The following is a 27012-nucleotide window of genomic DNA, read 5'->3' as shown; positions in this document are numbered from 1 at the left end:
AATGTATTCACCTCACCCCCACCTCGGAAGTTTTCAGGTTTTATTGTTTCATAACATTGAATCTCAGTCGATTAAATTTGTTTTTTTTTGACACTGATCAACAGAAAAAGGCTCTTTTGTGTCAAAGTGAAAACAGATCTCTACAAAGTGATCTAAATTAATTACAACTATGAAACACAAAACAATTGATTGCATAAGTATTCATTTAACCCTCCTCCCCTCTTTACTCCTTTAATATGACACACCAAATCACCACTGGTGCAGCTAATTGGTTTTAGAGGTCACATAATTAGTTAAATAGAGATTACCGTGTGGAGTCAAGGCATTTCAATTGATTGTAGTGTTACGTACCCCGTAACTGGGTTGCCAAACCAGCAGAAATGGATCACTCAGTTGGAGTCTGGAGTACTAGAACTAAGAAAGTTTTATTAAAGAAACGAGCAACACAGTAATCGAAAGGATAATAAATGCAACAGTTCAGCGATGATAAACGCACATGTGCACAGAATTAAGATAACAGCATCAATCAAGCTCTATCGTTGTCTAGGGGTAAATGACCAAATTTCAAAATGACTCAAAGTTCAGTCCAGTTCAGTTCGCAGTAATCGTTGCCATGGCGATGGACAACGTGGGGGAAGAGAGAGATAGAATAGGAACAACTGATCATTCAGAACACTGCTTCACTCACAGACCAGCGAGATGGTTCACAAACAGCTTTTGGGCGGGTCCTTGGTGATGTCACCTGAGGTCACCGACTGTGACCCCTCCTCCAGATGCGGTCGATCCTCTGCAGTGAACCCGGCACCCAGGCAAGGGCGGACACACACCGGGTTCCCGCTGATCGTACCTTTCCACCCTTGTCGTTGTCTGATACTTCTCACCCACTCGTGAGAGGCGCACCGCTTCCAGGGTCTCGTTACCTCGGGTGGCGTGTGTCCCTGTCTTAGCGAACCTGTCCCTTTTTATCCCCCTGCTGGGGTATCGCCTGTCCATCACTTCAAACAGTTCAGGGTTCAAAGGGGGGAGCCGCTCCAGACAGCTCTCTCTCTCCCACGTCCCTTCATTACACATCTCCAGACGCTGCTCCATTGTTCCTCATCTCTCCTTCCCCTGAGGGCAGGTGGCAGACCAACTGCTGATGTCACTGATGCTAACCCAGGCCAGCAAACATCTTAATTTTATGTGTATTCTCGTAACAGTAGGAAAAGTACACCTGTATCTGGAAGGTCTAACTGCAGATGAGTCAATATCCTGGCAAACGCTACATCATGAAGACGAAAGAACTCTCCAAGCAACTCCACAAAAAAGTTATTGAAAAGCACACAAGTCAGGAGTTGGATACATGAAAATTTCCGAGTCACTGAATACTACTTGGAGCACAGTTAAGTCAATCATCAAAAAAGGAAAGAATATGGCACAGCTGTAAATCTGCCTAGAGCAGGCCGTCCTGAAAAACTGAGTGACCGTGCAAGGAGGGGACTAGTGACGGGAGGTCACCAAGAGACGTATGACAGCTCCGCAAGAGTCACTAGCTTCAGTGGCTGAGATAGAAGAGACTGTGTGTATAACAACTGTGTTTCACCAGTCGCAGCTTTATGGGAAAATGGCAACGAGAAAGCTATTGTTGAAAAAATCTCGTATGAAATCTCGGCTAGAGTTTGCCAAAAGGCATGTGGGAGACTCTGAATTCAGCTGGAAGAAAGTCCTCCAGTCTGACAAAACCAAAACTGAGCATTTTGGCCATCAGACTAAATGCTATGCACACTATCTAAAACACACCATCCCTACTGTGAAGCACGGTGGTGGCTGCATCATGCTGTGGGGATGCTTCACTGCAGCAGGCCCTGCGGGGCTTGTGAAGGTAGAGGGTAAAATGAATGCAGCAAAATACAGAGAAATACTGGAGGAAAACCTGATGCAGTCTGCCAGAGAACTGTGACTTGGGAGAAGATTTTTTTCCAGCAAAACAATGACCTCAAGCACAAGCCCAAAGTTCCGCAGGAATGGCTTAAAAAAAAAACAAAGTTAATGTCTTGGAGTGCCCAAGTCAGTGTCCAGACCTCAATCCAGCTGAGAATTTGTGGCTGGACTTGATTCCAATGCAATTTGGCAGAGCTTGAGGAGCTTTGTAAAGAATGGGGGAAAATTGCAGTGTCCAGATGTGCCAAGCTGATAGAGACCTATCCACACAGACTCAAGGCTGTAATTGCTGCCAAAGGTGTATCTTCTAAACACTGACTTGACACTATCAACAGAAAAAGGCTCTTTTGTATCAAAGTGAAAGCAGATCTCTACATAAGATCTCTACTTATGCAATCAATTATTTTGTGTTTTATATTTGTAATTAATTTAGATCACTTTGTAGAGATTTGGTTTCGCTTTGACATGAAAGACTCTTTTTCTGTTGATTGGAATCAAAAAAAGCCAAATTAAATCCATTGTGATTCAATGTTTTAAAACAATAAAATATGAAAACTTCTGGGGGGGGTTGGGTGGATAGGGGTGAATACATTTTATAGGCACTGTAAATAATGCAAACAAAAGAATAAAAAGGCAGTGTTCATGGATTCATGGTCAATTTAGAAATTTGATAGTGGAGTGGATGAAGCTGTTCCCAAAGTTTTGAGTACCTCCTCCTGAAAGGTATTAACAAGAAGAATGAGAGCCATTAGTAAGAATCAGAATCAGAATCAGCTTTAATATCACCAGCATATGTTGTGAAATTTGTTAACTTTCTGGCTGCAGTACAATGCAATACATGGTAATATAGAAAAAACTGAACTACAGTAATTAGATATGTATATTAAATTCAGGTCAGGTCACTCGTCTGAGTGCTACTGGTACTGTGTAACCCAGTACTTACTACCTGTCGCATGGTCAGGTGGTCGGCGACTAACCCAGCTCCCCCATCAGGCTTGCCTGGTGAGGAGGGTGGCTAGACACCCTGCAGGACGAAAAACAAGATCTGTCAAAGGGCAGGTGAACCCTCCCGTAGGGTCGACGGCCATCTAGCATACACGTGCCGTGAAGCGCGGAAAGGGCATCCTTTGCATCGAAGCTTGGTCTGGCCATTCACTGCAACAGAACTTCCCCCAGCCATCTTGGACCCCACCATGTCGCTGGATCCGGGAGGGGATGTTGAGAGGGTGGGTCTGGACCTGTGCAACCCCCAACTCACCTAAATCCATTCACGCACACGCTGTTCCTTTCTGAGGAGCGGGGTACCACCCCACTAACTGACTGAAAGGAACCATCATCATCCTATGGGATGGATAGCCAGAGATATGTATATTAAATAGTTATATTAAATATGTAGTGCAAAAACAGAAATAAAAAGTCGTGAGGTAGTATTCATGGGTTCAATGTCCATACAGAAATCGGATGGCAGAGGGGAGGAAACCGTTCCTGTATCACTGAGTGTGTGCCTTCAGGCTTCTGTATCTCCTACCTGATGGTAACAGTGAGAAAAGGGCATGCCCTGGGTGGTGGAGGTCCTTAATAATGGATACTACCTTTTTGAGACACCACACCTTGAAGATGTCTTAGATTCTACGGAGGGTAGCCCTATGACAGAACTGACTAATTTTACAACTCTCTGCAGTTTACTTTGATCCTGTGCCGTAGCTTCCACACCTCCTACCCCCAGACCAGACAATAATGCAGCCAGTTAGAATGCTCCCCACGCTATATCTGTAGAAATTTGAATGTTTCAGGTGACATACCAAATCTCCTCAAACTCCTAGAAATACAGCCACCGTCTTGCCTTCCTTATGGCTGCATCGATATGTTGGGACCAGGTTAGGTCCTCAGAGATATTGATACCCAGGAATTTGAAATTGCTTTGATCTCTCCACTTCTGAATACTCTACGTGGACTGGTGTGTATTCCCTTATCTTACCTTTCCTGAAGTCCACAATCAGCTCCTTGGTCTTACTGACATTCAGTGCAAGGTTGTTGCTGCAACACCACTCGACTAGCTGGTATATATGGCTCCTGTATGCCCTCTCATCACCCTCTGAGATTCTGCCAACTATGGTTGTACCATCAGCAAAATTTATAGATGGCATTTGAGCTGTGCCTAGCCACATAGATATGGGTGTAAAGGGAGTAGAACAGTGGGCTCAGCTCACATCCCTGAGATGCACTAACGTTGATTGTCAGTGAGGTGGAGATGTTATTTCCAATCCGCACAGATTGTGGTCGTCGGGTTTGGAAGTCGAGGATCCAGTTGCGGAGGGAGGTACAGAGGCTCAGGTTCTCAATTTTCAGAGGCTCTGATTTTCAATCAGGAGTGTAGGAGTGATCGTAGTCATGCAGGAACTTTGGTAGGGAAAATAGATTGGAGAAGGAGTAGTCAATGAGTGATAAAGGCTCAAAGACAAGTTTGTATTCTCACTAGACTGCTGCTTCCTCGTTCCCACTCCAGCCATCCTTCTAGCAAACAGTTGCTTAACTTTAAGAAAGTATTTCCTGCCTTTAGAATAAGTATTAATTTTCTAAAATCTTTTCTGCCATGCAAATCGTCACTCATCGTAAAAATCCATAAAGTATTTGCAATTGGGTCAGCCAGCTGTATTTTTTTAGTGCTTACACTTTCTTAACAACTTTTCTCATTTAAAAAAGTACTGGATAGAGAAGCTTTCAAATAGTTGCTTTATGCCTTGTTGTAGCCCCAAAGGGCGAATTTCAAATCAGAACTTTGAAGTCTTCTGGTATCATCAACTGGAATGCTGCGCTAACTGGGTTTACAAGTTAATAGGAAAATGGAATGAATCTTTATATGTGGCTCCCGAGGCTCCATGGTATGCACTTGTAGAGCTCATAAAATCAAAGCTCAGAGATCCTGGCATCAGGAAAGAACAGCTTCACAATATTTGAAATGTAAATAAGAATCTGCACTCTGCCTCAAATAAAGTGTACATTCTAATTAATAGAAACAAATGAGCAGCAGTTTTCTTTTTGGTCTTTTGAGGTTTCGTATGCCATAACTAATGAACAAGGAGTCTGTCGAGCACGGTATCAGCTGTCATATGAAGGTAGGCATGGTTCTAATTACTGCAATTTAAAGTCAATGGGCTTTAAAGCAATGCTGTCACATTTTCCACACAAGAGGCCAAAAATTACTATCAATGCCCTGAATGTAAATATATTCTGCCTGCCACAAATCATGCCATGGCATGCAGGAATGTAAACACTGATGTGTACAGTCTTGCTATTGATGAGAGGATGTGTTAATTGGGACCATATTTAAATCGGGAATCTAAACTGATAAAGTTTAAAAGATTTTGAATTAAACTCAGAAAGAACAAGATTTAAAGTGGGTGAACAAAACATTAAATTAATAAATGAAAACATTATAATAATTTCAAAACCTGATAGGAGTCCAGGCTTGAAATAGTTAACTTCCAAGATCAGCACTACTACTCAGATGGTACTTATATATAGTGCTTAAACTTAAGTTTTAGTGACAAGTTGAAGAGCAAGTTGGTATGCACTGGTAAGGCAGGCATTTATTGACTATCCCTTAACTGCTCCTTTAGCAAGGGACTTGCTGGGTGATTTCAAACAGCAGTAAAGAGTCCATAATATTGCTGTGAATTTGGAGTCACATGCAAACCAGACCAGACAAGGACAAACTAGAGTCCTTCTCTGAGTGACATCCATGAACCAGCTGGGATTCTATAAAATTCTGTACTTTCATGATCAGTATTACTGAGTCTGGATTCCTATTCCAGATTTATTTAGTCACAAAACTTTAAATTTCTTAGTTGTAAAGACACATTTCAAACTCAGATTTTTGAAATAAAGGCCCAGGCTTCTGGTTATGTCCAGTAACTTAACCACCACGCCAGGGTTCTGCTGGTGGGAGAGGAAACAATTTTCAAACCAACAAAATCGAATGAAGGCAGCTGAAAAAGTTCTACTGCCTAAAAACTGGGCCAGCTTCTTGTTTTGAATGGGTGTTGGCGAAGCGTCACTTGTAAATCAGTATGTACAGTTACACCACTCTGGAAAGCAAAGCAAAATCAGGTTGAGGGAGCATGAAGCATTTGTTCATGTGATGGGATTTTAAAGTAATAAAGAAATAAATTGTTTTGGAGTATTTTGAAATAAGAGAAAGCATTAAATACATCTTTTCATAATTATGACAACACTAATAATGTCTTCCTTGCAATATCCACTAAATGGTTTTGGACACCAAAGAGTTCTTTCCCCCCAAAAAAAACATTAATATTAATTATGTAGATAGGAAAGATTTATAGTCAAACCATAGCTTGTGACCACATATAGTTCATCTTCAATTAATCTCCTCAATTTGATTTTCTTCCTGGTACCAATGAAAACGTCACGGGGTATGTAAGTGGACCAAACTTTCCGTACGGACAAGTCAAGCAGCATCTTCAGCAATGGAGAAAGGTTTTGCAGTCAACTAGAAATAATAAAATATGCTCTCAATCTGATGTTGTTCTTCCAAAAATGCCACCTCACTCTTTATGAGATTAAAAAAAGCATTGACCTTGCAAAGGTTGCTTCTATAGGAATACCAAATGCAAGCGGTGGGAAATTACCATAATCTAGTAATTCTTCCTGACCACTGTATGATTCAGCAGTACATTCAAAAAATGGCCACATTGTTCCACTAGAACTGTGGACTGTCGCTGCTGACTACAATCCCTCCATGGGGAACCTTAGCAGCTGGTTTCCCTGCAAAGTACAGACCAATATTATGTTAGCCAGAACTGAAGTAACACAAATTTTATTTGTTTTTTTTTGTAAGTTTTTAAGAATTGTTTACTTTGAGCAGCATTCAAATTGAAAAACCTCCAATGTGGAGTTAAATTGACATTTTGAAGATTATTTCTGGATTACCAACCCAGTCATGTAACTGCTCTGCTCCAACTTCTTAGCATCTCTCACCAGTTGTATTGATACAGAATTTCACTTTAACATCTCAGGGTGCAGAAACTTTAAAAATTGACCAGAAATTGATTTGCACCAATTTTTGAAGCCCTAATACCAATCAGATTCCCCATAACATTGTTCCAAAATGTGTTTGCACCTCTCCTTCAGTGAGCATGGCATTCGTATACCCAGTGAAAACTTTTGTGTGTGGGCCATCTAAACAGAATGTGCTACACACTTTTCCGCTGCACCTCAGTACATATGACAATAATAAACCAATACAGTGCTAGAGTAGTTTACTGCCAGGAGCAAGAGCTAAGGCAATAGCTGCCTGATTCCTCGCAGGAAATCACCCAGCTTTACGCACCTCCTGGTGCTTTGCTGTGCAGCATCCAGAGAATGGCTTCGGCCCTAACGGGTACAATCACTCTGGCACACAGGAAGGAATGGTTATTGTGATTGCCACAGAGGGATACTGTTCCTACCTTTATCTAAAGCTCTGGTCTGTGAGGTATACTGTATGAGAGTCCACACAGCCTTGAACTGAACAGAGAAAGCTGTCGTGCCATCCCGACATGAAAACTTGAGCATGTGAATGCGCTCTTCACTGAGGGAGAGGTTCAGATGAGGAAGGGTTGTTTCTCGTGGCATTCTGTCAACAAGTTCTTTGCTTTGCCATCTACCCTGTAATCCTGACTGTACACTGAGTAATGAGCCATGGCCATGAGGATAGTAATGAAGAGACACATTTGAAATCACATTAGACATCCATTATGTGAGTACCTCAGCAGCTGAGTTTTGGAAGAAGCTATCCCTATTATATTTAGACTGCACCATAGACATTGGAAGGTGTTCTTTGCGGTATGTGCTCATTTCTCAGAGCTATAGCACAGGCCAGGACCTGAGTGACAAACTGAGGCCTCCGTTGATCAGGGTTTTTGCATCCTCGCTGTCTCAATATGCAAGCCTGGCCAGCACAATAAGGAGAACTGTGTTGCCCATGTAGCAAGCTCCCCCCTCTCCAGGCAACACTAAGGAATGGCAGATAAACCCCAAGCAACGGCAGACACCAATACAGTTTGGCACCAGCAGCATCACAGGAGTTGGTAGTCGGCATGGAACTCAGTGTAGGACTGCCTTAGGGGATCCAGCTTCGGATTTTTCCCTCAGGGTTTACTCCTGAATCCTTCCCCGTGAATGGGTATAGCCACAAGGCAGTTGAGGTTTGAGATTAACAACACTCACAATACACTGGAGGAACTCAGCAGGTTGGGCAGCATCCGTGGAAATGACCAGTCAACGTTTCGGGCCGGAACCCTTTGTCAGGACTGAAGAGGGAGGGGGCAGAGGCCCTATAAAGAAGGTGGGGAGAGGGTGGGAAGGAGAAGGCTGGTAGGTTCCAGGTGAAAAACCAGTAAGGGGAAAGATAAAGGGGTGGGGGAGGGGAAGCAGGGAGGTGATAGGCAGGAAGGGTGAAGAAGGAATAGGGGAAAACACAATGGATCATAGAAGGAGGTGAAACCATGAGGGAGGTGGTAGGAAGCTGGGGGAGGGGGCAGAGTGAAACTGGGATAGGGGAAGGGAGGGGGAGGGAATTACTGGAAGTTGGAGAATTCAATGTTCATACCAAGGGGCTGGAGACTACCCAGACGGTATATGAAGTGTTGCTTCTCCAACCTGAGTTTAGCCTCATCATGGCAGTAGAGAAGGCCATGTATGGATATATCCGAATGGGAATGTGAAGCAGAGTTGAAGTGGGCGGCAACCGGGAGATCCTGTCTGTTGTGGCGGATGGAGCGGAGGTGCTTGAAAAAGCGGTATTTTGTGTTTGAGGTTCGAGATTAGAGTCTTCCTTCTCCTAAATGAGCTGTCAACCATGGCTGACAAGTCCCATCTGCCAAAAGCAACTAGGTTTAAGGTGCCAGTAACCCACCTTTGCCCCTTCTCCTGTCAGTAGAAATGATTCTGCTAGGCTTAGCAGCTAAGCTACACATGAAGGCCAGAAGCCAAACCTGGTTGTAAAGGACTATCTGAGGTGCACACCATTACGAGCATTTAATAGGTAGTGGGAATGTGTCCTGGATATAACAACCATAAGGAACCAGACCAGCACCTACAGCCCACTATACATATCAACGCAAACTCCTACTATCCACACTACACACGAAAATCTACAGATGCTGCAAACCCAAACAACACACACAAGATGCTGGGGGGACTGAGCAGGCCAGGAAGCATCGATGGAAATGATTAAACAGTGGATGTTTTGGGCTGACACCTTTCATTTATCCATACTAATCCCATTTACCAGCACTTAGTCTGTACCTTTGATGTGTTGGTGATTCAAATACTCATTTAGATGCTTCCTAAAATGTTGCAAAATAATTTGTGAAAATCATCCACTCAAGCAATATGTTCCAGATTTAAAACACTCTCTAAATGAAAAGAAAATCATTAGAGCCCTTCTAACCCTCTTATTCATGACCTTAAAACTATGCCCCAGAATTTTACTGTTTCCATTATGGGGAAAAAAGTTTCTCACTATCCATATGTCTACACCACACCTTCTATACCCTCACAATTTTATACTTTTTTATACCCCTACTGAGTTGTCCCCCCACCCCCACCGAGCTTCCTCTGCTTCAAAGAAAATAAACCCCACCCATCCAGTATTTCCTCGCTACTGAAACACTGCGTCCAAGGGAACATCCTGGTGAATCCTCTCTACATAGACTCCAGTGCAATCACACTCTTCCTGTTCCATGGTGACCAGAACCACACACAACACACTATCTAAGTCCTCACTGAGTTCAAGAGCCACCCTGCTTAGTCCACACTTGGAATATTGTCACCTCATTAAAGATAGGACGTGGAAGCTTTAGAGAGAGTTCAGAGGAGATTTGGATCAGATTGCGTGTCTTATGAGGATAGGTTAAGTGAGCTATAGCTTTTCTCTGTGGAGCGAAGGAGGATGAGCGATGTCTTGATAGAGATTTAAAGCTAATAAGATCTATAGATCAAGTGGACAGGAAGAGTCTTTTTCCAAGTTGGATATGGCTAAAAAGAGGGGGCATAATATTAAGGTGATTAGAGGAAAATATAAGGGTTTTTTATACAATATACAGAGAGTGGTGGGTGCATGGAATGTGTTGCCATGGGAATAGTGGAGACAGCTAAACAGGGACATTTAAGAGACCCTTAAGTAGGCAAAAGAATGATAGAGAAATGGAGAGCTATGTAGGAGGGAAGGTTTAAAAATGTGGTACAACATCATGGGCTGAAGACCTCTACTGTGATGTAATGTTCTGTGTTCTAAAATTTAGTTCTTCCAGTTCTCCTATGTATCTTTGCATGCCCAGACCTGCTCCTTCTACAGGACAAAGCTGTTAGTTGTCTATATGTGCATGTCCCTTCCTTGCCACCCCCTCTACCCTCCCACCCCAAAGCAGTACATCTACTCTGCATGCCATTCCACAGACAATTAGTTTAAATCCACCGCAGCAGCAAGGGCACAGAAGATGTTCTCGTTGAGGTGCAAACCATCCTTCTTGATGGTGTAATTTTGTCTTCCCTAGAAACAGTCCTTATGAGCAAGAAATCTAAAGCTCTCCCTTCTCTGACCTATCAACCTTTGCCTACGCTCACTGGCCCTGAAGATAAAGAAAAAGATAAACTGAGGAGATAGAATGGAATTGCCATGCAAAGAATGCAAATGTGCAAAGCATAAAGACCAAGCAGCGGAATTCAACAGAGAGCACTGTTCTATTTGATATATCAAAGGAGAAGGGATGAGGAGAAATGTCTTTACCCAGAGAGAGCTGTCACTGGATAATTTCAAAACAGGAATTGATGGAATTTTTTTAGATGTTAATCGTCATCGGGATATTGTAAAAGAATGACACCGAGGTACAAGATTAGCTGTAATCTTATCAAATGGTGGAGAAGGCATGAGGGGCCAATTGGCCAATTCATGCTTTTATTGCTTATGTCCTTATGGGTGAATACAAGTAACAAAGTAGAGCAAGTCATGAAATAACTAAAATTGATGGAGGAGGAGGTATAAATTGATAACAGACTAACAGGATGGCATACTTCCAAAATAAATTAAATGCTTTTCTTGTAAATGTTTGCACCATGGATCAGTCCTAATTTGAAAACTGGTTGTGTTCTTCAGGTTTACAGATGGAAAATTCATATGAAAGAAATAGCCAAGTAATCCAAGTTTAAAAACGGTCAATTATGGGAAAAGATACATTTATAAAGATAGAGTTCCATTTTATTTTCCATATCTACAGCTGGCAGCAATCCTCCAGAGAGGGCAGAGAAAACTCACGTTGTATTTGATCTTTCTTAGTTAGGAAAATGATTGAAGATACTTGTGGCCTCAAATGGGAAAATTGTTGCTACATGCACTATTAAAAAAGGGATAAAAGATGTGTCATAATTTAATTGATACTTTGCAGTCAAGGGCATAGAGTTGCTTAAAAGGCCACCTTGACAATTGCCAGAGTGAGCTTTCAAGAGAAATGCTGGCTCTAGCATTTTAAGAAACATTCAAGCAATATTATATGTATGATTTCCAGAACTTAATACTGAAGAAAGCTTAAAGTGTGGTTAAGTTAATGCTATGTCATTTATATTCATTTGAAAACAAATTAGAAAAACAAAACAGAGCCTAATAACATGACCTTTATTGTAACACACACAAATCACAAAATGGAGGAACTCAGCAGGTCAGGCAGCATTGATGGAGAGGAATAAACAATCAACATTACAGGACAAGATCCCTTTTTAGACCCATCCACGGCTACCACAGTTGGAAAAACCTAACTGGTTCAATTTACAATTAACTCCTAAGTTTCTAATGCTGCCAGTCAGTTGGCAACTAATGAGACATTGCATTGTGATTCACTGATACTTGAGTGAGTGCTGTCTATTATTTCCTTTTCTTCTGAGGACATTTTAGCATTTGGACTTTACTTTTAGGTCTGGAAGCCTTGCCATAGTAGCTATTATGATGTTTCACAAGTTATGAATTCTACTGCTGAAAATATCTGGCATCATTTAAAATCTAGTTCTTTACTTTAACTGTTTCTCCTGGAGCTGCTAACATCAGTTCCCGCCCCCCCCCTGCTTTTTGCCCAAGATTTTGTTCTTCTTTAGTTCAATTAGAAATCTGAAATCAATTCAATTGGATCATGAGTTTCACACTGCCATTGACAAAAGAAAAATGTTCAAACTGAAACATATGTCCTTGCTGCTTTTAATTACCAAAGCCAACAAATTCTTTCTATGTTTATCTCTCATAAATCCAACAACTTCAGTAAATGTCTTCTGCTCCTCTCAGGCGCAAGTATTTTTTATCTAGTTTGTGACTGTTTATTCCACTGCCATGTCTCAAAAAGGTCAAGTATCAGTGGTGTAGTCCATCAGCAATGACCAACACAGGAACAGGAAGTGTAAAATGGAGATATCAACTACAGCACCAAGTCCTCGATTACTAATATTTGGAGAAATTAACAACTTACTTCAAAGCACTGGAGGAACTCGATCAACTCTGCTTCTGTACAATCCTTATACGCAGGGCAGGTAAAGTAATGTCTGTGATCTCCCCCATGCCAATGTCCTCAGCCAACTTCAGTTGGTGGGCTCCTGAAGGAGGCAGTCTGCTCCAAGTCCCATCAAATAAAGTAGTTTTTAGGAAGACTGCAAAGATGTTTCAAGGACCTCCTTAAAGTTTCCTTTCAAAAATACCCAATGCTCCCACCACCTCTTGAGAATCCTTGGTCCAAGGCAATTCAGTAAGGAGGCTCCGTGCAGAATGGGCACAAGAAATGGAAGGAAAGTCAATGAATGTAATCATTTCACCCAACTGCTGAAGCTATGGCGAAATCTGTGGATCCCCATAACACTCATTATTCACCTCGGAAACCAGAGGACTGGAATGGAACACATCATCCTGAACCATTTAAGAATGACCAAATGACCATTCAAGAAGAATTGGTATATTTTCTAGAACTAGTAAAACTGGCTGACACTTTGGTTCCATTTTATACTTGTATTGAAATGATAATCCTGAAGAAATAGATTTATTGTTTTCTGCGAGAAGTCATCAGCAATATTGAACAGATCTTTTCTCGGTGGCTTTCTCAATAATTATTGTACATCTTGCTAGATACGTTTTTTTCCTCCCAATATTTATACGCTTTTTAAATAACTTGTACTTTCAAATCAGGTTGTGCTTCTGTCTAGTTGTTTCTATTGTCTTTGCTACTGTTCTGAGACCAAATAACTATTCAGTCTTTAACTGTAGACCGTTTTCCTGCTACCCCAATTACAAGTTCTACTTAAGTCCCGATATTTTCATGACATAGATCCCAGGTTTTCAGCATTTATCATTTGTGAATATCATTTCATTTTCAAGCAAAACATGCTCAATGGGAGCACAATGATAGAGCTGTTATTGCCAATGTTTCAAAGCTCCAGTGATGAGGGTTTGTCCCTGACATCAGATGCTGATCAGATACGGAGTCTGCGGTGTGTTGGTTTCCCTGTGCTTTCTGGTTTTCCCTCACATCCCAAAGATATGCTGGTTGGTAGGTAAATTGCCTCAGTGCAGCTGAGTATTAGATGAACCAGAGCAGAACTGATGACAGCTCCAAGAGAAAAAAGGTTTTGGGAAATAAGTTGGAGAAAGATATTGCTCAGACTGCCAGCATGTACTTGATAGGCTGAAAGGTTTCCTTCTGCAGCACAAGGAAATACAGTATTGAGTACAGCCACATCATAATTTTCTCTCTCAAACTAAATAATTTCTAGTAAATTTCATGGGGTAATGAGTAATGTCTTTTCAGAAGGTACTATTTTTATCAGCTGTTTTGTTCATAAATTTAAATGGTACCAATCCAGAGAGACATGAAAGCTCAAATAAAACATAATTGTTGTACCCAACTGCAAGAAGATCACAATCATGCGTACTTTGCAAGAGGAAAGTCCTATTTTGGTGTATTGCTATAGATATATACTAAATGGGGCACAAAAAAAAGTCAGTGATTGAAGTTAGAAAAGTGTTGATATCAAGGTGTACAAATGCATATAAATAAAATGGACTAGATAATGCAGCCCATGTTCTCCACACACCGGCCCTTACCTGGCCCTCTGCAGGCTTGAATCAGGCAACAAAATCCATCAGCAATCAGGCCTCGGGCAGTGCAGTGCCAATGACATTTCCAAGGTGAAAGTTTGCCTCCTGTTAAATCATCGTTAACACTAACAGTCATTAAAATGTTTCTGAACATGACATTTAAATTCAAACAAAATCCATTAAAATGCAAGTAGCAAAACATAAGAAATTTTTAAAATAGAAAACACAGAAATAATTGTGAAGGGTAAGATTAAGTGAAACAAGGACTTTTGGCCTTGCACTCTGCAAGCCTAGAATCCTCTTTGAAATCAGTAGGTGTCCACAACATCATGCTGGGGATTCCTGGCAAGACTGTCTCTGCCGGTGGACTGCACAAGACAACATGTGTGACTGATGCTGAGCCATCTCAAACTTCTGTCATTGCTTGTGAACGTACTGAAGTCAGAGATTTCGTGGTGACTCAACGCCCAAAAGCAGGCAGTTGCAATTTGGCTGGCAAGACTCTCTCTGTAATCTACAGAGCCCTAGAAGGCAGCGTTCACATATGGCAAGTTTTCAGCTTTGTATGTTTTCTTTTAAACTTGCTCTTGATTTATTCAGGTGAATGCTAGCTGCACAATTTTAAAAAAACACCTACAAGCTCCACATGTCTCGTCCGTTGTATACACTATTTGCACTGTTACTAGATCACAACTTGATCTAGTCAGGAGTGAACAGTAGCCTCATATTTCTGAATTAGGGAAAATACAGGAATAAACTAGCCAGGGTTCCCATATCTGATTGCTGAGCAGTGATCTTCATATAATATCTCTATGTGCACACATAAGAAAGGCTCGGGCTTGGCGTTGACATCTCTTCCTAGCTCACGTGTGAAGCAGACTCAATTCAGTAAGGTACTGGGTTGAGAATGCTTCTTGTTGAAACATGAAATACTGCTATACTTACCTGAAGTTCACTTATAGAACTCAAGTGATTCTTTGGAAGTGTTTTGTTTTAATTAACCTGGCTGATTCTATAATAGAACATACAGTTGCAAGAAAAAGTTTGTGAACCCCTTGCAATTGCCTGGCTTTAAGCCCATAGGACCATAAGATATAGCAGCAGATTTAGGCTATTTGGCCCATCGAGTTTGCTCCGCCCTTCATGCCCTGAACAATCAAGAATCTATTGACCTCTGCCTTAAATATGCATAAAGGATTGGCCTCCATAGCAGATTCACTTCTCTCTGGCTAAAGAAATTCCTCCTCATCTCTTTTCTAAAAGAATGCCCCTCTATTCTGAGGCTGTGAGCTCTGGTCTTAGACTCTCCTACCATAGGAAACAACCCCTCCTCATCCACTTCATCAAGGCATTTCACCATTTGATAGGTTTCAATGATATCACCCTTCATTCTTCTGAATTCCAGTGAATACAGACCCAGAGCCATCAAATGGTCTTCATATGACGAACAGTTTAATCCTAGAATCATTTCCGTGAACCTCCTTTCAAAGATAAGAGGCCCAAAACTGCTCACAACACTCTGAGGCCTTACCAGTGCTTTATACTGCCTCAATGTTATATTCTTGCTTTTATATTCTAGTCCCCTTGAAATGAATGCTTTAATTTTCTGCATTAATTACTCATAAAATGTGGTCTGATCTTCATCTAAGTCACAATAATAGACAAGCACAATCTGCCTGAACTAATAACACACAAACAACTGTACTTCTTCTCATCAGTGCTGAGTACACCATTGAAACAATCACAATCTAGGTTCAAAGAGTATGTGAACCTCTGGCATAATGCCTTCTACAAAAGCTATTCAGAGTCAGGTGTTCCCATCGATGAGATGAGATTGGAAGTGTGGATTGTAAAGGTGTCCTGCCCTATGAAAAAGACTCACAGAGTCAGGATGCTTACTAACAGAGCTTGCAGTTCTTAAGAAAGATCTATTTATGTGCACCATGCCTCGATCAAAACAACTTTCAGAGGTGCATAAAGCTGGAGAAGGCTACAGAACCATTTCTAAAGAACTGAGTGTTCATCAGCCCACAGTAAGAGAAATTGTCTACAAATGGAGGAAATTCAATACTGTCGTTACTCTCCCTAGGAGCAGGAGTCGTGCAAAGATCACACCAAGAACACAACGTGCAATGCTGAAAGAAGTGAAAAAGAACCCAAGGGTAACAGCAAAAAACCTGCAGAAATATCTAGAACTTGCTAAAGTCTCTGTTTATGTGTCCAGTATAAGGAATACACTGAACAAGAAGGGTGTTCATGGAAGGACAGCACAGAGAAACTACGACTCTCCAAAAAAAAAAGAATATTGCTGCATGTCTCAAGTTTGCAAATTCCACCTAGATATTTCACAATTCTTCTGGGACATTGTTCTGTGGATGGATGAGACAAGAGTTGAACTTTTTGACAGAAATGCATACTGCTATGGTTGGAGGAAAAAGAGCACTGGACACCAACAGCAAAACCTCATCCCAACTGTGAAGCATGGTGGAAAGAGCATCATAGTTTGGGGATGCTTTGCTGCCTCAGAGCCTGGACAGCTTGCAGTCATAGAGGGAACAATGAACTGAAAATTATAACAAGACATTTTACAGGAGAATGTCAGGATAGTGGTCTGTCACCTGAAGCTTAGTAGAGATTGGTTGATGCAAGAAGACAATGATCAGAAACACAAAAGTAAATCAACAACAGATAGTTTAAAAAGAAGAAAATTCATGTTTTGGAATGACCAAGTTAGAGTCCAGACCTTAACCCAACTGAGATACTGTGGCATGACCTGAGGAGGACTGTTCATGCAAGGTATCCCAGAAATATTGATGAACTAAAACAGTTTTGTATGGAGGAATAGTCTAAAATTTCTCCTCACCATTGTGCAAGTCTGATCAGCAGCTACAGGAAACATTTGGTGGAGGTTATTGCTGCTAAAGGCGGTACTACCAGCTATTAAATATAAGGGTTCACATTCTTTTACCAGCCTGTACTGTGAATGATTAAACAATGTGTTCAATAAAGACATGAAGAGTACATTTGTTTCTGTGTTATTAGTTTAGGCAGATTGTGTTTGTCTATTGTTGTGACTTAGATGAAGATCAGATTATATTTCATAATTAATGCTGAAAACCAGGTAATTGCAAAGAATTCCCAAACTTTTTCGTGTAAGTGTAGAACATTACAGCTCAGTACAGGCCCTTTGGTCCTTGATGTTATGCTGTCCTCGTAATCTATTCTGAGAACATTTTAACCCTTCCCACCCTTATTGCCTTCCATTTTTCTACAAACATAGCATCCATGTGGCTATCTAAGAGTTTCTTGATGTATCTGCCCTTACCACCACCCCTGGCAGGATGTTCCAAGCATTCATCACTCTCTACGTAAAGAACGTACTTCTGATTGCCCCCTATACTTTCCTCTAATCACCTTAACATTTTGTCTCCTCCTATTAGTCATTTCTGCCTCTAGGGAAATGTCTCTGGATCTCCACTCCATCTATGACTTTTATTATCTTGTACACCTCCATCAAGTCACCTCTCATCCCCCTTTGATTCAAAGAGAAAAGTCCTAGCTTGCTCAACCGATCCTCATAAGGAATGCTTTCTAATCCAGAAAGCATCCCAGTAAATCTCCTCTCCATGCTCTCTTAAGCATCAATGTCCTTCCTATAATGAACAGAACACAACGTTCCAGGTATGGTCTAACCAGGGTTTAAGAGCTGCAACATTATAGTACTGCAACCATTGAATTGGCATCAATTCCCACCTTTACTCTATCCAGACTAGGAAAACGAATCAGAACTGTAAAGTCATAACAAAGTGACTATTGACACAGATCATTAATTGCAATATTTAGAAGAAGCAGTAAAAAATGGCAGAGCCATGCTAAGCTACTCAATAATCGGGGCACACCCGATCAGTGGTTTGATTGCAATACGAAATTTATCATCATTCTTTTTATGCAGACCAGATCCTTGCAATGTAAGGAGATAAGAATTCATTTCACATTAGAGTGAACAGTTGCCCAATGTAGTGATTTATGACTCTGCTAAGTTTCAGCTAGAAGGTTACCAGCTGGATACGCATGCTGTATGGATGCAGCTATCTGACTGCTGGAAGCAGAGTCTTTTCCCTTGAAGTTCAAGTAGTTTGAACGGAGAATTGGTAATGTGACCTCACTAATTTACTCAGAGCTGGTAGTGCTGGTTGACCAAGCTTCCCTCTCCTGGAGCGCATTACTATAAAAGTCTATGCAATCTGAAAGTTACCCCCTGCTCCAGTCACTTTATAATCATGACTGTGAGGATAGGCACAGCTCCAATGTCATATTTAGTGAGCTTTTGCCAACAACAACACTCACTGGCTGAATCAAAGATTGCGACAAAATCAGCATATAGGAGGGAGATTTAAAATCTGTTTGAGTGGTGCCACAACAGTAACCTCTCACTCGACGTCGGCAAGACCGAGGAGCTGATTATTGATTCAGGAGGAGGAAGCCGGAGGTCCCTGAGCCAGCCTTCATCGGGGGATCAGAGGTGGAGAGGGTCAGCAGCTTTAAATTCCTCAGTGTTATCATTTCAGAGGGTCTCTGCTGGGTCCAGCACTCAAGTGCCATTATAAAGAAAGCACAGCTGAGCTTCTGCTTTCTATCAGCTTCGCAAAGACTTGGCATGTCATCTAAAACTTTGACAGACTTCATAGATGTGAGCTGGAGAGTGCACTGACTGCTTCCATCACAGCCTGGTACGAAACGTCAATGCCCTTGAACATGAAAGCTTACAAAATGTAGTGGAGACAGCCCAGTCCATTACAGGTATAGCCCTCCCCATAATTGAGCACATCTATTGGAAGCACTGTCGCAGGAAAGAAGCATCCATATCAGGGACCATCACCATCCAGACCATGTTCTGTTCTCACTGCTACCATCAGGAAGGAGTGATGGTACCCACACCACCAGGTTCAGGAATAGTTATCACCCTTGAACCAGAGTGGATAACTTCACTCAGCCCAACACTGAACTGTTCCCACAACCTATGGATACACTTTCAAGGACTCTTCATCCCATGATTATTGTTTATTTATTTTTTATTATTATTATTTTGCTTATCTATGTTGTTGTGTAAGGATTTTCTTCGATTCTGTTGTTCTTTGTATTTACTGAGAATGCCTGCAAGAAAATGAATCTCACGTTGTATATGGTGACATATATGTACTTTGATAATAAATTCACTTAAAACTTTGAAATGTCTTGTGTATATTTAATTAATAGATTTGAAACTATATGCATTGCTGACAATTGTTATCGGAAATCGTATCTGATCACCAATTATCCCCGTTCTTCCATTTCTGAAGGTGTTGCTGTACAGGTCCAGGACAGCAGACAGCTTTGGAAACCTGAACCATTTTTCTGTACCTCACCAACAGGCAAAGATAACTTGGTTCTGGTAAAAGATCAAGTCGTTCAGAGAAGACCCATGTATTCATCATGGGGCTCAAGAACCAAACAGAAGGTGAATTAGGCAAAGGAATTAAATGTTGCTCTGAATAATAATGAAAATGAAAATCTGTGAAGTTAGAGTCTTGGTAGCTCATCTTAAATACTGGAAAATATTCAGTAATTCAAACTAACTATTTTATTTGTCACATGACAGGCAACAATGAATATAGAAATGAGTCAAGTTTTATAAACAAATAAACATTTATTAAACTCTGCTCAATATTAGTAAAAAGATAAACAAATGAAACCTTTACCGGAAGTAAACTGCTATGCAGCCATTTAACAAACCACCAAACTCAGTACTAGTTCTTAAAGCGGTAGATGTGAATACAGTATTAACGTGGTAAATTGGAACACAGTTCTTAGAATGGTAAATTTGTAAGTCCAAGATATTTATACAGTCAATTAGGAGAGACTTTCCTGAAGTAAAGAATTCCTCGAAGACACGACGTTACTGCCGATCCAAGCCGGAACCTGCCTTGTCTGCAGGATTCACGACAACGGAAATAAAACGGTTTAAAGCCTTTTTCCTCTGTAGACTAGATGCTGCACAACCTTTTCTGCTACTTTTAGCAGAGGTTATCTCATGCAGATCACTCTTACTTGAACGAATTCAATAATGGTCGAGCCGCTCCAAAACCACCGAACGACTCCTTCAGGTTCCCGACTTCACTCTCCAATATTACTGAAAAAGTACATCAACAAATCTGGCAGCTATTGGTGAAACTGCCAGCCCAACACTTCTGTACCTTACAATAGAAAGTAAAACTCTGTTTAAAACTATACTGCATCATGAGACTAATACGCAGCGTAGCAGAGTATCTGACTGACGATCTAACTGAAAAATAACTGTGTCACCAGGTGTCTACCCTTATATATCTGGTGAGAACAGGTCATCATGTGACCTCACATCGGCGGGAAAATTATATCATGTGACCTCCGCAAGACAATTACATCATCCTCATAAGACAGTCACAAGATATCCATGAAGTATGTAACATATTAAATAGTGCTTATTTAGTAAAAGAAAAGCATTCCAAGACAGCATCTTTTATTGTTCCTTTCGCTGAAGAAATAGACATAGACCCTAACTTTCCACAACAACCACAATAGGAGTTTGTCACATGATACAATTTTTTTGTGTGACTCAGCTTCAATGGTTGATCCCAACCATGGTTACATCAACCACACTTTACAGATAGAGACAGTCTAATAAGATGGATAAGACACTAAAGATTTTTTCACTCACAACAAAGAGGAAGGAGAGATTAATCTGCATCACGTTGATGTTGTGATATGTGGAAAGCGGCCAAAGTGCGTGGATGGAGAAGCTTCCGTAGGGTGACAGGAGCATAGCCGCAAAGAGGAAAGGACATCAATCAGCAAGTTAGAACTGCAATGACTTACTGTGGGGAAGAGCAGAATTGAAGAATTCCGGAGTGTTGCAGTTTTGGGAGGGTCATAGTCAGACTCAATGAAGGCAAACTGGTCAATTAATTCTTGCAATCATTTATAAGAATGGTTAAATCAGGTTTCCTCATGCTCACAATGTAAAAAATGGGAATTATACATGGATTAGCAAGATATATTCCTTTCATTCTATTTTCCTAGCAGTTGGCAGTATTCCTGCAATTAGAAAACATTCTAATGTTCCTGGTCAATCAGCGTATTCACACAAACCTGTTTCTAAACAGACTGAACTATTTAGTACAAGGATGTAATTTATTCCAACTGTATCACAATCCCTTCCAACCTTCCTGAAAAACTGGTATCATTAAGACATGCATAAGATGTTGATCTAATTGCTCTTCTCAGTTTCCCACCTCTTCTCCCAAAAATGCCTGACCTCTACTTGGCAGCTGTAGCTGGAATTAGGCAACTTCCAGGCACCTGCATTACATCACCACCAACGAACAGCATGCCACGTCTTCACTGGCCTAATATTGTCGTTCTTTTACTCGGGCATGCAAACATAAAACAGAGAAAAATATGGAGCAAACTGGTGAATGTTGAATCAGAATTAAATCACAATACAAACTGCTCCTGGTCTACAAAATCAACCCACAAAAATAAATTGATTTTAATCAATTCTCATCTTCTGATTCAACATCCCCTTTCTAAGGAATCCATTTATTTTCATTTGCTTGCTCTGTTCTATCGTGCACCCTGCTGCCTCTGGAGAGAACTACAGCCAGCTGCACAAGACAATTTAGTCGCATTTTGCCATGGGCAGACTCCTATGCAATTTATATAAGCAAAATTAATTACCTATTTCAAAACAGAATGTACAAAGAGAAAAAGGGGAGGAAAAGAGAACAAGAGAAATCCTGCAGATGCTGGAAATCCAAAGCAACACACACAAAATGCTGGAGGAACTCAGCAGGTCAGGCAGCATCTGTGGAAATGAATGAACAGTCAACATTTCATGATTGGAAGCACAGGAAGAAGATACCCAAATTAAAAGGTAGGGGGTGAGGAAGGGGGATAGCTAGAAGGTTATAGGTGAAGCCAAGTGGATAGGAAAGGTAAAGGGCCGCAGAAGAAGGAATCTGATAGGAGTGGAGAGTGGACCATAGGAGAAAAGGAAGGAGGAAGAGATCGGGGGGGGGCGGTGATGAGAGGCAGATGAGAAGAGGCAAAAGGCCAGAGTGCGGAATAGGAGAAGAGGGGAGAGGGGAAAGAAAATTTATTTTTTCCAGAAGGAAAAATCAAAATTCATGCTATCAGGTTGGAGGCTACATAATCGGAATACAAGGTGTTGCTCTTCACCTTGAGGATACCCTCATCATGACACAAGAGGAGGCCACGGACTGACATGTTGGAATGGGAATGGGAATGGAAAGTGGAATTAAAATGGTTGGCCACTAGGAAGTTCCGCTTTTGGTGGATGGAGCGGAGGAGCTCAATGTAGCAGTCCCCCAGTTTACAATGGGTCTCAGCAATGTAGAAGAGGCCATATCAGGAGCAATGGACACAATAGACAACCCCAGCAGATTCATCTTCTCCTGGAAGACCTGAATGGAGGCGAGAGAGGAGGTGAATGGGCAGATGTAGCACCTCGGCCATTTGCAGGGATAAGTGACAGGAGGGAGATTAGTGGGGAGGGATGAATGGACAAGGGAATCGTGAAGGGAGTGGTCCTTGTGGAAGAAGGAGAGAGTTGGGGGGGTAAAGATATGTTTAGTGATAGGATCTCTTTGAAGATGCTGGAAGTTGTGGGGAATGATGTGCTGGATGTGGAGGCTCATGGAATGGTAGGCAAGGACCAGAGGAACTCCATCACTGTTAAGGTGGTGAGATGATGGGGTGAGCACAGATGCATGAGTGAGGGCAACATCAATGGTGGAGGAAGGAAAACCCCATTCTTTAAAGTAAGAGGAGATCTCTGATGTCCTGGAAAGGAAAGCCACATCCTGGGAACAGATTCAGTGGAGATGAAGGAACTGAGAGAAGAGAATAGCAGTTTTATAGGAGACAGGGTGGGAAGAGGAATAGTTAAGGAACTGTGGGAATCAGTAGGTTTATATACAATGTCAGTCAACTGTTTGTCTCCAGAGATGGAGATAGAGAGGTTGAAAAAGGGGACAGAGTTGTCAGATATGATCTAATTGAATTTAAGAGCAGGGTGGAAGTTGGAGGCAAAGTTGATGAAATTAATAAGATCAGCATGGGTGCATGAAGCAGCACCAGTGCAGTCATCAATGTAGTGGTGGAAGAGTTGGGGAGCAGTACCTGAGATGCTTGGAACATGGACCGTTAGATTTGTGGATCATTGGTCTCTCTTCTGGGGAAGGTGTGGTCTCTACAGGGATGGGTTGACACTTGAGTTCGAGGGGGACCAACATACTTCCAGGCAGGTTTGCTAGAGCTGCTGGGGAGGTTTTAAACTAGGTTGGCAGGGGGATGGTAACCGGAGTGATAGATCCAAGGCTGGAAATGTTGGTGTAAAGGTAGATGCAATGTGTATAGAGACTGTAAGGAAGATTAAGCAGTTGACAGGGCAAAAATGCAGTCAGTTGGCTGGGCTGAAATGTATCTATTTGAATGCAAGAAGTAAGAGGAACAAGGGTGATGAACTTAGAGCATGGATCAGTACATAGAACCACAATGTTGTGGTCCTTATGGAGATTTAGCTGTCCCAAGGGCAGGAATGGCTACTGGATGTTCTGGAGTTTAGATAGTTCCATAGAGACAGGGAGGGAATTCTTTGCTTCAGAATTCATCAGTGACAGAAGACAATGTAAAACAGGCTGATACGCTGCAACACGTCAATGTTAAGGACGAGAATGTCTCAAACTTTTGAAAAATATTTGAATAGATAAGGCCCCAAGACCAGATGGTAGAGATCCCAGGTTGCTATGGAAAGAGAGAGAAGAGACTTCTGTGCCTTTAGCGATGATCCTTGCATCCTTATTGTCCATGGGAATAGTACCAGAGAACTGGAGGGTGGCAAATGATATTCCTTTGTACAACAAAGGTCATAGGAATAATTCTGGGAATTATAGACCAGTGTGTCTTACATCAGTGGTGGACATTCTATTGAGAAGGATTCATCGACAGAGGATTTATGAGCATTTAGAGTAACATGGTCTGATTAGGAATTATCAGCATGGCTTCTTGAGGGGCAAGTCTTGCCTCACAAAGCTGATCAAATTCTTTGAGGAAGTGACAAAAAATATTGATGAAGGTAGAGCTGCGGATGTGGTGTATATATAGACTTTAGTTAGGCATTTGACATGGTCATTCAGAAAGTCAGAAGGCACGAAGTCCAAGGAGACTTAGCTGCATGGGTTGGGAACCGGCTTATGTGGATAAGGCAGAGGGTAGTAGTAGATGGAGTGTATTCTGACTGGAAGTCAGCGACCAATATCGTTCCACAGAAATAGAAACCTGTATTGGGATCCCTGTTCTTTGTAATTTTTATAAATAACTTGGTTGAGGAAACGGAAGGGTGAGTTAACAAGTTTGCAGATGACACAGAGATTGTTCAGGTTGTGGATAAGATCCTAAGACTATAAGGTATAGGAGCAGAATTGGGCCATTTGGCCCATTGAGGCTGCTCCGCCATTTCATCATGGCTGATCCAATTTTCCTCTCAGCCCCAACCTCCTGTCTTCTTCCCATATCCTTTCATGCCCTGATGAATCAAGAATCTATCAATTGCTGCTTTAAGTATACGTAAGGACTTGGTCTCCACAGCTGCTTGTGGCAAAGTTCACCACTTTCTGGCTAAGGAAATTCCTCCTCATCTCCATATTAAAAGGATGCCCCTCTATTCTGTGGCTGTGTCTTCTGATCTTAATAGTGTAGAAGTTTGTCCTAAGTTATAAGGGGACATTGACAGGATGCAGAGTTGGTCTGAGAAGTAGCAAATGGAGTTCAATCTGGAAAACAGTAAAGTGATACAATTTGGAACATCAAGCTTAAAGGCAGAGTACAGGGTTAAATGTAGGATTCTGAGTAATATGGAGGAACAGAGGGATCTTCAGGTCTAACTCCATAGATCCCTCGGGGATACCACACAAGTTGATAGAGTGGTTAAGAGGACACATGGTGTTTTGGCCTTCATTAGTTTACAGATTGAGTTCAAGAACTGCAAGATAATGTTGCAGTTCTATAAAACTCTGGTTAACCACAGTTAGGGCATTGTGTTCAATTCTGGTTGCCTCATTGTCGGAAGGATGAGGAAGATATAGAGAGGGAACAGAGGAGATTTACTAGGATGTTGTCTGGATTAGAGCACGCATCTTATGAGGATAGACTGAGCGAGCTCAGGCTTTTCTTTTTTGAATGAAAGGTGATGGGAAGAGGTTTGGTAAAGATATGTTGGATGATAAGGGACATATATAGAGTGGACAGCCAGAAACTTTATTTCCAGGTCTGAAATGGTTCATATGAGTGGCCATAATTTTAAGGAGATTGGAGAAAAGTTTCTGGAGGATATCAGAGGTAGATTTTGAAAAAAACAACAGTGTGGAGGGGGCATGGAGCATGCTTCCAGGGCTGCCAGGGGTGGTGGTTCAGGCAGATACATTAGGGATATTTAGGAGACTCTTAAATAGGCACAGGGTGAAAGCAGAATGGAGGGCTACGCAGGAGGGATGTGTTAGATTGATTGTGGAGTAGGTTAAAAGGTCAACACAACATTGTGGGCTGAAGTTGATAGGGGACATATAAAGAGCAGACAGCCAGCGACTTCTTTCCAGGCCCGAAACGGCTAATATGAGTGGACATAATTTGTGTTGCATTGTTCTTTGTTCTATGTTGTATTACAAATATTTTCCAGCAAAACGCACAGAATTCTTGCACAGTGTGTGGTGGAATTAATGCAAATTTGAAATTTCCCCTGGCTGAGAATTTAAAACCAGGAGCTAGTGTCTAAAAATAAGGAAGCAGCCATGTGGAGCTAAGATGAGAAAATTTCATTAACGGTTGGTAAGTCAGTCTTTGAAAATCTCTGCCGAAGAAGGCTGCGGAGGTTCAGCTGCTGACTATGTTCAAGACAAAGATCGATTGGTTGTTAGATACTAAGGGAAATAAGGGATATGGGGCTCTTGTTGGAAATTGGTGTCAAGGTAAGAGATCAGCAATAATCTCAATGATTGATGTAAGGACTCAGTGGGCCTGTTACTGCTTCAATTTATACATAACACTAAAATTCCTGCAGCCCTGGAAGGTGAAACAATGGTGTTATATTTCATAGTGTGATTGGATTACCTACATCCAATGGCAAGCTCTTGCTCTCTGCCAAGTCAGACGAGTATTGCAGTGAATGAAAAACAAATATTGTTTCATAAGATGACAGAGAAAAAAAATGAACTAACTTATTCTTTTCTTTGTTCCCTAAAACCTTACAAGCCCATTGATTTAAATAGACCAAAGGATCCTGCACTGGGTCTAACCCACCTGACGAAGGTTCTCGGCCTGAAACGTCGACTGTACCTCTTCCTAGAGATGCTGCCTGGCCTGCTGCATTCACCAGCAACTTTGATGTGTGTTGCTCTAACCCACCTTAGCTCTTTCCCAGCATACACACAACCCACAGATGCCTAACAGAGCTCACACTTGGGATTTAAGCAGACAGCTTCATACAGAACAGCAGACATTCATCAGCAAATTCCTGTCCATCGACTCTAGAATACAAGAGATGGCCATTCAGCCTAAATGCTCATTACCAGTATACAATTCCCCATTAGGTTTCTCCTTCCTGTTTCTGTTAAACCCTATCAATGTACCATTTAAATCCTCCTCTTCCCCTTACCCCCAATCTCATTTTCTCTTAAACATGTCGATGCTTTGAGCCTCAGCTGCTCCCTGGTGAGGCATTGCACGTTCTCATCACTTTGACAGTTAAGAAGTTTGACCTGAATACTCAAACATGCCTTGCCTGGTAACTGCTGCTGGAATCTCAATAGAATCTATGCTGCAGGACAAGAAAAGGATGTATTTGGAAGTAAGAAAAATACTAACACAAAAAAGGG

Source organism: Mobula hypostoma, chromosome 12 (genome assembly GCF_963921235.1).
Source record: "Mobula hypostoma chromosome 12, sMobHyp1.1, whole genome shotgun sequence".
Classification (NCBI taxonomy): Eukaryota; Metazoa; Chordata; class Chondrichthyes; order Myliobatiformes; family Myliobatidae; genus Mobula; species Mobula hypostoma.
Note: the sequence above shows the minus strand (reverse complement) of the source record.